This window comes from Tamandua tetradactyla, chromosome 1 (genome assembly GCF_023851605.1).
Source record: "Tamandua tetradactyla isolate mTamTet1 chromosome 1, mTamTet1.pri, whole genome shotgun sequence".
Lineage (NCBI taxonomy): Eukaryota > Metazoa > Chordata > Mammalia > Pilosa > Myrmecophagidae > Tamandua > Tamandua tetradactyla.
The window spans coordinates 157,492,946-157,506,761 of record NC_135327.1 but is presented as its reverse complement, the minus strand read 5'-3'; positions in this window follow the sequence as shown (position 1 = coordinate 157,506,761).

Genomic DNA, 13,816 nt, shown 5'->3' with positions numbered 1-13,816 from the left:
TTGTCGCCTTCAAAATCTACCTTCCAACAAACACCAGAACTCAATTTTTCCAAATTCTCTGTCACTTTAAAACAAGTGAAGAGACAGAACAGTCTCTTCAATAAATGGTGCCTAGAGAACTGGATATCCATATGCAAAGAATGAAAGAGGACCCATATCTCACACCCTATACAAAAGTTAACTCAAAATGGATCAAGATCTAAACATTAAGTCTAAGACCATAAAACAGAGGAAAATGTAGGGAGATATCTTATAAATCTTATAATTGGAGGCAGTTTTATAGACCTTACACCTAAAGCAAGAGCACTGAAGAAAAAAGAAATAAATGGGAGCTCCTCAAAATTAAACACTTTTGTGTATCAAAGAACTTCATCAAGAAAGTAAAAGGACAGCCTACACAATGGGAGACAATATTTGGAAACGACATATCAGATAAAGGTCTAGTATCCAGAATTTATAAAGAGATTGTTCAACTCAACAACAAAAAGACAGCCAACCCAATTACAAAATGGGAAAACACTTGAACAGACACTTCTCAGAAGAGGAAATACAAATGGCCAAAAGGCACATGAAGAGATGTTCAACATCCCTGGCCATTAGAGAAATGCAAATCAAAACCACAATGAGATATCATCTCACACCCACCAGAATGGCCATTATCAACAAAGCAGAAAATGACAAGTGCTGGAGAGGATGTGGAGAAAGAGGCACACTTATTCACTGTTGGTGGGAATGTCAAATGGTGCAACCACTGTGGAAGGCAATTTGGCGGTTCCTCAAAACGCTGAATATAGATTTGCCATATGACCCAGCAATACCACTGCTAGGTATCTACTCAGAGGACATAAGGGCAAAGACACAAATGGACACTTGCACACCAATGTTTATAAGCAGCATTATTTACAATTGCAAGGAGATGAAACAGCCAAAATGACCATCAACAGATGAGTGGCTAAACAAACTGTGGTATATACATACGATGGAATATTATGCAGCTTTAAGACAGAATAAACTTATGAAGTATGTAACAACATGGATGGACCCTGAGAACATTATGCTGAGTGAGACTAGTCAAAAACTAAAGGACAAATACTGTATGGTCTTACTGATATGAACTGACATTAGTGAATAACCTTGGAATATGTCGTTGGTAACAGAGACATCTGTAACTATCAGGAGATAGAAATAGGGTAAGATATTGGGTAATTAGAGCTGAAGGGATACAGACTGTGCAACAGGACTGAATACAAAAACTCAGAAATGGACAGCACAATACTACCTAACTGTAATATAATTATGTTAAAACACTGAATGAAGCTGCATGTGAGAATGATAGAGGGAGGAGGGATGGGGACATAAATGAAATCAGAAAGAAAGATAGATGTTAAAGATCAAGATGGTATAATCTAGGAATGCCTAGAGTGTATAATAATAGTGAAATGTACAATGTACAAATTTTAAAAATGTTTTTGCATGAGGAAGAACAAAGGAATGTCATTATTGCAGGGTGCTGAAAATAGATGGTAATTAATATTTTAAAATGTCACCTTCTGTGTGAGACTAAAGCAAAAAATGTTTATTTGTTACAAAATTTATATTTTGACTAGAGCATTTCCTAATATAACTTATGTAGATAGTTTGATTGAACGTCATAAGAACTTGGAATCTCAGGTAGGATGTGAGATTTTGTTGGTTTGTCCAGAGTGATGCCCTGATGAATCCCAGAGTGATTTGATCAGTGAGTGGAAAAGTATTTGCAAGCCCCCTTCAGGGAATGGTGAGAGGGGGGAGAAATTCAACTTCCCCAAGTTGAATTCTTGATATTCTCACAAGCAGTATGGACAACCAAAGCTAGAGGCTGAGCCCCCAGTCTTGGGGTTTGTTCATATGACACTTAACCCCACAAAGGATAGGTCAAGTCTACTTAAAATTTAGGCCCAAGAGTCACCCCCAAGAGAGCCTCTTTTGTTGCTCAGATGTGGTCTCTCTCTCCAGCCAACACGATGAGCAGTCTCACCACCCTCCCCCTCTCTGCGTGGGACATGACTCCCAGGGGTGTGGACCTTCCTGGCAAGGTGGGACAGAGATCCTGGAATGAGCTGAGACTCAGCATCAAGGGACTGAGAAAAACCCTAGAATGAGCTGAGAATTAACATCAAGGGATTGAGAGAATCTTCTCAACCAAAGGGGGAAGAGTGAAATGAGACTAAGTGACAATGGCTGAGAGATTCCAAATAGAGTTGAGAGGTTATCCTGGAGGTTATTCTTACGCATTAAGTTGATATCACCTTGTTCTTCAAGATGTAGTGGAGAGGCTGGAGGGAACTGCCTGAAAATGTAGAGCTGTGTTCCAGTAGCCATGTTTCTTGATGATGACTGAACAATGATATAGCTTTCACAATGAGACTCTGTCAATGTGAAAACCTTGCGTCTGATGCTCCTTTTATCTACTATATCAACAGAAGAGTAGAACATATGGAATAAAAATAAATAATAGGGGGAACAAATGTTAAAATAAATGTAGTTTGAAATGCTAGTGGTAAATGAAAGCGAAGGGTAAGCGGTATGGTATGTACAATCTTTTTTTTCTCTGTTATTGTTTTATTTCTTTTTCTGTTGTCTTTTTATTTCTTTTTCTAAATCGATTCAAATGTTCTAAGAAATGATGAATATGCAACTATGTGATGATATTAAGAATTACTGATTGTATATATAGAATGGAATGATATCTTAATGCTTTGTTGTTAATTTTTTTAATTAATAAAAAAAGAAACGAGATTAATATAAAATCACTTATTCTTGATAAAAAACAAACAAACAAAAACAAATTCTACCTTCCAGTAAACACCAGGACTCAATTTTTCCAAATTCTCTGTCACTTTAAAACAGAGGATTGCCTGAGATTAGTCATTTGAATGTCTGCCTTCTAATTTCAAACAAAGATGAATTTCTCTTGGGAATAGCCAAACAGTAGATTGTAGTGCCTAACCAGTATAGTCCCTTTAAGGAGACAACAATGAATATATCTTTCAGGGGGATGTCATTTATATAGAATTCCATGTGCATGACGCCTCCCCTTGCATTATGAAAGAATCTTCCCTGTCCAGAGTGTGTACTGCTATTCATGTCCAAGCTGAGAAAGGGCCTGTTCTAAAGCAGGCTTTCTTTTGAAACCCAGAATGTCTCATCTAAACCAAAATCAAAAGCGAAAATGCACATTGTCAACGTGACAGACAGATGAAGCATACAAGTCATAGTGGAACATCTAAAACAGTTATATTTTTGAGTTTTAATTGATATTCAAATTCCAACAATCTATGAGGCACTCAGTATTTGCATTTTGATTGAAATAAAAGGATTTAACCCAAAGCAAGAGTCTCTAGTAGTTTACATACCATACCCAAGCATAAAGGAGAATTCTTTCTGTTTTTCTGGGGTCTTTTCCAGCTCCTTGCAGTCACTTCATGAGCTAGCCTGGCTGCCTACATTGACGAGTAGACATGACACTAATCAGATATCTTAAGATATTTGGTGGTGGCAGGGCTGGCGGCTCCTTCTTTAATCTAGGTCATTTCTGTAGTTCCTAAGCTCATGGTTTCTCTTTTTTTTTCATTTATCAGAATGGTTAATTATGCTAGCAACCTGATTCTATCTCATTTTCTTTTAATTGTTCCATTATTTCCAGGAAGCCATTGGTTCTCTAAGTCACAGCACAATAGTTATTAGAATGATAAAAAAGCACTGGAAGCCACTTGACATCCGGAATGACTTTATTTAAAAGGAGAAGAAGAATGCTTAAATTTCTCTGGATAGACTGGATAGCTAAAAAAAATTAGTGTGAGGGAGTGACATCAACATGGTGACATAAGACAGCCACTTGAAAACCTTTCCGCAGAGAGTCAGCAAAAAACAAACAAAAAAACCTCATTTGTTCAGAACTCTGGAAGACAATAAAGACTGGAGAAGGATCCTGCAAACACTGGATCAAAGAAAGAGAAAAATATCAGGAACGAAACTTCTGTCCTGGAATGGTCAACCCTCTCTTGTTACCTTCACTTTTTCCCACGCAGCTCAGAAAGTGCCCAGAGGCAGAGGCCATGGACCCCTCCCATCTCTGCCAGGGGACACAGACTACAGAGTCTCTCACAGCAGTGAGACAGATCTTCACACATATCTAGAAACAGAGACTCAAACCCACAGGGACCCAGGGCAGGACTCAAGCTACTAGGGAGGGCACAATATAAAAGGGCACCAAAGAAGAGTTTCCAAAATAGAAGATGAGGGAAGAAACAGAAAAATCTACTTCTTTTCCAAAAGCATCATGAAGCCAGGCAGAAAATGTCCAAATCAACTCTTTGGAGACTTGGGGGACAGGGTAGGACATTTCAATGCCCAGGTCAGTGAGGGATGAAGAGTCTGAGAAAACGTGGACAGAGACTCTAATTCCAGCTGTGGGTCCTGGTGCCCATCCCCCACCCTCGAGGGAAACAGCAGTGGGAGGTCCAATACTTGACTGGGGGACAGCTGCACACGGGGGTAGCTGTGAGGGTCCTCAGCTGCAAGTGCAGAGAGTAACACAGTATAACACTGAGGCAGATTTTGGCCAGCCAACTGAAGGCACAGGAACCCTGCAGTTTCAGCCCCCCAGGTTGGATGCTGCTGGGCTCCAGGAGGTAACAGCGTCTGAGGATGAGTAAATAGCCAAAGAGCGCCATCTGCTGGGCAGGCCAGAAAGTGCTGGGGAATTCAGCAGGCCTTTTTGGAGCCTCTCCAAACCCTATCCCAGGCACATAGGAGCTGTCTGCACCCCTTGCGCCAGTACCTGGGACTGTTTTGGCTGAGAAATACTGACGGCCCAACTGTCAACATGGCGCCCTGATAGAAACCCAGGCAACAATTAAATCCTAGACAGCAAGAGAGAGAGAAACCAACCTTCAGAGTATACTCTTGAATGACCACATATCAGCAATAGCATCAGGCACACTAAACCTCAAGAAGATATGGCCCAGCCAAAGGAAGAAATCAAAAACTTAGAAGATACGCAGAAGCTGGAACAATGAGTCAAAGATGTTCAAACAATTCTCCTGAATCAATTCAAAGAAATGAAGGAAAATGTGTATAAATAGATAAAGTATATTAAGAAGACACTAGAAAAGCATAAAGAATAATTTTTAATAATATATAGAAAAATACCAAATTATGGAAAAAAAAGATACTGTAGATGAAATTTAAAACATACTGGAGACATACAAGAGCAGATTTGAAGAGGCAGAAGAAAGAATCAGCAAGCTAGGAGACAAAGCAACCAAATTTGAACAGACAAAAGAACAAAGGAGGAAAACTAGAAAAATATGAGCAGGGTCTCAGGGAAATGATTGACAACATAAAGCACAGAAAATATGCATTGTGAATGTCCCAGAAGGAGAAGAGAAGGGAAAGAGACTAGGAAGAATATTTGAAAAAATAATGGCTAAACATTTTGCAACCCTTATAAAAGACATAAACGTGCAAATCTAAGAAGCCCAAAGTACTCCAAATGGGATAAATATGGATAGGCCTATTCAAAGACATATACTAATCAGAAAGCCAAATGCTGAAGAGTAGGATGAAATTCTGAAAGCAACAAGAGGAAAATAATTCACCAAATACAAGCAAAACCTAATAAGACTAAGAGCTGATTTCTCATCATACCCATGGAGGCAAGAAGACAATGGTATGATATATTTAAGATACTGAAAGAGAAGAATTGTCATTCAAGAATTCTCTATCCTGTAAAGCTGTCTTTCAAAAATGTGAGTATTTGGGCGGGCCACGGTGGCTCAGCAGGCAGGAATGCTTGCCTGCCATGCCAGAGGACCCAGGTTCGATTCCCTGTGCCTGCCCATGTTAAAAAAAAAAAAAAGTGAGTATTTAAAATATTCACAGATAAAAGTGGAGAGAGTTCATTAATAAGAAACTCACCCTATCAGAACTAATAGGAGTTCTGCTGACTGAAAAGAAAAGACTGAAGAGAGAGGCCTGGAGGAGGGTACAGCATTGAAGAGTATTAGTAATAGTAACTAAAAGGATAAAAAGAGAGAAAAATAGATATGACAAATAAAAATGAAAGATGGCTGAAATAAGAACTGCCTTTACAGTAATAACTTTGAGTGCTAATGGAATAAACTCTTCAATCGAAACAGACAGATTGGCAGAATGGATTTAAAAAATATGATCCATGTATATGCTGCCATAACTCCCCATCAAAAGACACAGATTGGGAGAATGGATTAAAAAGCATGATCCATCCATAGGTTATTTACAAGAGACTCATTTTAGACCCAAATAGGTTGAAAGCAAAAGGATGGAAAAAGATATTCCACACAAGCAGTAACAAATAAAAGCTGGAATAGTTGTATCAATATCAGGTAAAATATACTTTAAATGCAAAAATGTTACAAGAGATAAAGGAGGACACTATATATTGATCAAAGGGGCAATTGACAAAGAAGAAATAACAGTCAAATGTTTATGCTTTTAATCAAGGTGCTTCTAATCAAGGTGCTCCAAAGTACATGAAACAAAAACTGGCAAAACTGAAAGGCAAATAGATGACTACCATAATAGTGGGAGACCTCAACACACCCCTCTCTCCAACAGATAAAACTAAACAAAGGATCAGTAAAGAAACAGAGAACCTAAATAATATAATAAATGACCTAGACCTAACAGACATATATAGAATACTGCATCCCAAAATAGCAGGATATATTTTCTTCTCAAGTATTCATGACACATTTCCCTGGATAGACCATATGCTGGGGCACAAAACAGGTCATAATAAATTTTAAAACACTGAAATTATACACAGCACTTTCTTTGATCATAATGGAATGAATCTTGAAATCAATAACAGGATGGAAAATACACAAATATGGAAGTTAAATAACATTCAAACAAACAGTGGGTTAAAGAAAAATTGCTAGAAAAATCAATAAATATCTTGAGATGAATGAAAACAAGAACACAACATACAAAAACGTATAGGATGCAGCAAAGACAGTGCTGAGAGAGAAATTTATGGCCTATATTGAAAAAAAGAATGAGTTAAAACCAACAGTGTAACTGAACAACTGGAGAAACTGTAGAAAGTACAGCAAACTAATCAAAAACAAGCAGAAAGAAAGAAATAACAAACATTAGAGACATAAATTAATAAAGTGGAAAACTTAAAAAATGATTGCAAGAATCAATAAAACCAAAAGTTTGACAAAGACAAAGAGAGGAGATGTTAGGTAAATAAAATTAAAAATGAAAGGGGGTTCATTACCATGGACCCCAAAGAAATAAAAAGGATTATAAGAGATTACTATGAACAACTGTGTTTCAGACAAAGTAGACAACTTAGATGACATAAATAACTTCCTAGAAACACATGAAAAACCTACACTGACTTGAGAAGAAGCAACCCAATCACAAGTAAAGAGATTGAATCAGTCATCAAAAATTTACCAACAAAGAAAAGACTATGATTGGATTGCTTCACATGCAAATTCTACCAAATATTCCAAGAAGAATACCATCCCTGCTCAAACTCTTCCAACACATGAAGAATAGGTGACACTACCTTATTCATTTTATGAAGCCAATATCACCCTAATACCAAAACAGAATAAAGATAATAGAAGAAAATAAAACTTCAGACCACTTCCTCTAATGACATATAGATGCAAAAATTCTCAACAAAATACCACAGATTGAATCCAATAGTACATTAAAAGACATGACCGAGTCAGTTTAATTCCAGGTATGCAGGGGTGGTTTAACACAATAAAATCAATTAATGTAATACAGCCCATTAACAAATCAAAACCACATGATCCCCTTGATTGATACAGAAAAGGCATTTGATGACATTCAGCATCCTTTCATGATGAAAACACTTGAAAAGGGAGAAGTTGAAGGAAACTTCCTCAACATGATACAAAGCATATGTGAAAAGCCCACAGCTAACATCATCATGGTGAGTGCTTGAAAGCCTCCTTCTAAGGTCAGGACCAAGACAAGGCTGCTCTTGTCCCCACTGCTGTTCAACACTGGGCTAGAACTTCTAGGTAGGAGAACTAGGCAAGAAGAAGAAATAAAAGGCATCCAAATTGTAAGGAAGAAGTGTAACTGTTACTGTCTGCAGATGAGATGGTCTTATATTTAGAAAATCCTGAAAAAAAAAAAAGTCAACAAAGCTACTTGAACTAATAAGCAAGTTCGGCAAAGTGGTGGGGTACAAGATTAACATGCAAAAATCAGCTGTATTTCTACACACTAGTAATGAGCTACCCGGAGGTAAGCAAGAAAAAAAAATCTATTCATGATAGTATCTAAAGGAGTCACATGGCTAGGAATCAATTTAACCAATGATATAAAGGACTTGTTGTTTACAGAAAACTACAAAACATTGCTAAAAGAAATGAAAGAAGACCTAAATAAATGGAAGGGCATACTGCGTTCACAGAATGAAAGGCTAGATGTCATTGAGATGTTGATTCTACTCAAATTGATCTACAGATTCAATGCAATCCCAATAAAAAAAAATCCAACAGACTACTTTATAGAAATGGGAAAGCTAATTATCAACTTTGTTGGGAAGGGAAAGAGGACTTAGGTAGCCAAAAAAAAAAAAAAAACATCCTGAAAAAGATGGTGTGAGGACTCATGTATCCTGACTTTAAAGCATATTATAAAGCCGTCGTGTCAAAATAGCATTGTACTGGCATAAAGAGAGATATATTGGTCAATGGAATAATATTGAAATGTTCTAGTTTGCTAGCTTTCTCTCCTGGCTTCCTTTCATGAAGCTCACCAGTAGGTGTTTTCCTTCTTCAATTCCAAAGTTCGCTGGCTAATGGACTCTGCTTCTCGTGGCTGTGTCCTTCTGCTCTCTCAGAATCTCCTGGCTTTCTCTCTTGTTCTCTTTTATAGGATTCCAGTAAACTAATCGAGTCCCACCCAAATGGGTAGAGACATGTCTCCATCTAATCCAGTTTAACAACCACTCTCGATTGAGTCACATCTCCAGGGAGATGATCTAATTACAGATTCAAACATATACAGTATTGAAAAGAGATTATTCTGCCTTTATGAAATGGGATTTTGATTAAAACATGGCTTTTCTAGGGTACATATATCCTATCAAACCAGCACATGAGAGCTCAGAAATAGACCCTCAGGATCTATATTCAATTAATTTTTGATAAGGCTCTCAAGTCCACCCAACTGGGTCAGAACAGTCTCTTCAATAAATGGTGTTGGAAGAACTGGATATCCACAACCAAAAGAAAGAAAAATGCCCCCATTGCACTATACACAAACTGTATACAAAAATTAACTCAAAATGGATCAAGGACATAAATAAGAACCAGTACCATAAAACTCCCAGAAGAAAATAGAAGGGAAACATCAAGATCTAGTGATAGCTGGTAATTTCTTAGACTTTGCACCCAAAGCACAAGCAATGAAAGAAAAAAATAGATAAATGGGAACTCCTCAAAATTGAATACTTCAGTACCTCAAAGGACTTTGTAAAAAGGACAAAAATGCAGCTGTCTTAATATTTGAGAAAAAATTTTAAAACCACCTATCTAATAAGTATTTGATATCCAGACCACAAAGAAATGGCACACAATAAAAAGACAACCCAATTAATAAAAGGGCAAAAGCCATGAATAGACATTTTTCCAAACAGGAACTATAGATGGCAAAAAGCACATGAAAAGATGCTTATCTTCACTAACTATTAGGGAAATACAACTCAAAACCACAATGATCATCACACACCTGCTAGAATGGCTACTATTAAACAAACAGGAAACTTCAAGTGTTGGATAGTGTGGTGGTTCAGAAAGTATTATGCACCCCAGAAAAGCCATGTTTCAATTCTGACCCAATCTTGTGGGAACAGCCATTTCTTTTAATCCCAATCCAATATTGCAAGGCCAAAATTTTGTATTAGATTATCTCCATGAAGATGTGATGCGCCCAATTGTGGGTGTGACCTGTGATTAGATGAAGATACATCTAATTCCAGGTGGGTCTTGATCAGTTTACTGAAATCCTTTAAAAGAGGAAAATTTTGAAGAGAGATGAAAATAACAGAAACTACAGAAATGACAGAAACCTTAGAGCCTACAGAGCAGAGCTGATCGGCAGAGAACAGAGACATGGATGTTTGAGGATGTATGGAGGCCAGAAGATGTTGCTATGAGATGTTAAGCAAACCAGAACCTGGAGAGAGCTGAGGGAAACCAAGAGACCAAACCAGGCGCAGAGAAGCAAATTGAGGAATCCCCACAGAAACCGAGGATGAAAGCAACAGAGCCCAGGAGCAAGGGATCAGCAGATGACAGCCACGTGACTTCCCAGATGACAGAGGTGGTCCAGACCAATGGGCTTTTCTTCAATTAAGATATCTTTCCATGGCTGCCTTAGCTCAGACATTTTTATAGGCTTAGAACTGAAAACTTGTAACTGATTAAATTTCCTTTATAAAAGCTGTTCACTTAATAAATTCCATTTAAAAAAAGCTGTTCCATTTCTGGTATATCACATTCCAGCAGACTGCAAACTAAGACAGCATGTGAAGAAATTGGAACACTTATTCACTACTGGTGCAAATGTAAAATGGTACAGCCACTGTGAAGGATGGTTTGACATATCTATGGGAAGTAAGTATAGCGATGCCTTAGGACCCAACCATCTCGCTACTCGGGATATACCTGGAGATCTGAAAGCAGGGATGCAAGCAGAAATTTGAACACTGATGTTCATAGCAGCATTATTCAAAATTGCCTAAGATGGAAACAACCCAAGTGCCCAATAGCAGATTAATGGATAAGCAAAAATGTGTTATGTACATAACTATGAAACATTACCCAGCAGTAAGAAGGAATGAAGTACTATAGCATACAACAACATGGATGAACCTTGAGGGCATTATGTTAAGTGAAATAGATCAGACACAAACGGACAAATATTGTACTCACTGATATGAACTGATTAGAATATGTAAACTCATAGACATAAAATATAGAATATAGGTTGTTAGGATATAGAATGAGGCAAAAATATCGGAAGCAGTTGCTTAATATGTACAGAATGTTTAATCAGGTTGAATTTCAATATTTGGAAATGGAAAGTAGTGAAGGTAGCACAGTACTATGAAAACAATTAACAGTACTGAATGGTGTGTGAATGTGAGGGGAAGGGAAAGTTTAAAGTTGTGTATGTCACCAGAAAGAAAGTTGGAGGTAACAACATGGGAATGTATAACAGTGAAACTTTTGGTGGATAATGTATGTGACCGAACTGTACAAATATAAAAAAGTTCTTTCATGAACTAGAACAAATGTATGACACTATTATAAGAAGTTAATAATAGAGGTGTACATGGGAAAAATATACCTATAGCAAACTTTGGGCCATGGTTGATGGTGATATTTGAAATTTTTTATTAACTGTGACAGATGTGCCACACCAGTGCTGTGGGTCAATGGTAGGGGGCAAATAAGAGGCATGGGAGGATTTGGATTTTCTTTTTCTTTCTTTTCTGGAATAATGAAAATCTTATAAAATTGATCATGGGATGTCTGCACAACTATCTGATGATACTGTGAGCCAGTGATTGTATATTTCAGGTGGTTTGTATAGTATATGAATACATCTCAGTACAATTTCATTTAAAAAAAATGAGTTAGAAATCTTACACTCTTCTAGTCAATACTCAAAGTCAGAAAGAACACACAACCTCATGACCCCAGACAGAACTAGGTTTTCATTAGGATGTATTGTTACTCTGTGAAAGTCAATGAATTAATTTTGTCAAGGAAAATAAGGTTTAGTCATGCCTGTTTAATCCAAAATATCTAGCCAGTTCATCACTGAATTAGAACTTTAGACTAGCAGAAACCTTTGAGTACATTTTATAGAAGTCTCTAATTTTATAGAATTGGGAACCAAGGCCAAGAGAGATTAAGTCATTTGCTTAAAGTAATACAACTACCTAGTGCCAACATTAGATAGACTAAAGCTCAGATTTTAGGACACATGCTGAAGCGCTCTTTAATCATGTTTTTACCTGCCCAAAATCTATCCCCTTATTCTCTTCTTCTGCTAATACACCCTGATTTTCTTGGGAAACAATTCTTTCCCTTTAAAGTCAAGTGGACCAGGAAGAACTGTCTCCCTTCCAAGCTCCAAAAGCTGGCATGTGATCCAGTTCTGACTAATCAGAGCCAAAGACACTCAATCCTGGAACCATGTTTCAGTTGGAGACATTCTCCCCACTACAGAGAGGATCGATGGTAAGCCTGGAATTACTTCCAACCATCTTGCCTCCACAAGGGACAAGCCTGCCTTAGAATGGAGTCAGCACAAAATAAAGCACGTAGAGTGGAAAAAATTGAAGCTTGATGATAGGGTTTGAGCACCTAAACTTAGTAGCACCTGAAAAAGCTACATCCACCCATGGGCTCACATGAGACAACACATCCGCCTTTTTGCTGAAGCCACTAAGAGTGAGTCTTCTGTCTGTTGTAACTGGAAGTCCAGAGTATAGTTCTACTATAAGATACCATGTTTTGTAAAAAGGAAAGAAAGTCTATCCCAAATCAAAGACATTCTTTAACTACAGTGCAGATAAAATAACTTTTTACTTTTCAATTGTTTCCTTTGAGAAGAAAGAGCCTTAGAAAAGTAATACTTTGCTCTTTAATTTTGAAGGAAATGGTGAGTTTAGTTATGGAGGCTAGGCCAATTGGAATGCAGAGAAAAGGATCCATTGTCTGTTTCTACACACCATGGAATTGGAATAAGAGGAAATCCAAGCCAAGGAAAATATTAAGAAACCTTTACAAATATCTTCCCTCAGAGCTATCTAAATCTCTTTTTAAAAACTAACAAATATATAGAGACTGAAAGTGGATTAGTGTTTGCTGAGGCCTGGGGTTGTGGGGGATTGGGATAGGTACAAATTAAAAGGTACAGAGTTTCTTTTTGAAGTGATGGTTACACAACTGTGTGAATAAAAACCCTTGAACTGTACACTTTAAATTGGTGAACTGCATGGTGTGTGAATTAAATCACAATAAAGTGGTTCCAAAAAAACTAACAAAATATTGTATCCCTTCTATAGGCTGCACACGTGTTTTCTTCATATGACAAAGATTTTGCAAAATTTCTTATTGAAAAAATATAGTTCTGTCTTGTCTCTAGAATTGTTCAAATTTTTAAAATTATTATTGATAGTTTAGAAAAGCTTTTTTTTTTTTTTGTATGCTGTATGACGGGATCACATTTCATTCGTTTTCCATGGGAGTAGCAGCCTTTGTTGAACTTTTTGTTTTTTGTTTGTTTTGTTTTGGGGGAGGTGCACAGACCAGGAATTGAACCAGGGTCTCCCTCATGTTGGCAAGAATCCTACCGCTGAACTACCCTTGCACCCTCAGAAAAGCGTTTTTTAGCTTCTTTGGTAAGGCCACATCTTTAAATTTCTTGCTGAGATGAAGCTTCTGGCGCTGGGCAGACAGCTGTATAGGCTGAGTTGTGGTTGTCTAGATCAGAGAGCAAACCAGTGCTCATTCAGAAGCCAAAGAAAATATGTGATGCTGGATGAGGTCTACACAGCCAGCTGGGGAGGGTGGAGGAAGAACTGATGTAGGGTCACCATCAGGGCTTCCGGTGAAGTGCCCTGTAACACTGGCATGTGGCTGAAGCTACTGCATTATTCTATAACCTCTGAGGAGAGTGTTTGTAGGCTCAGTGAGAATAATTATAAATGAAGGCC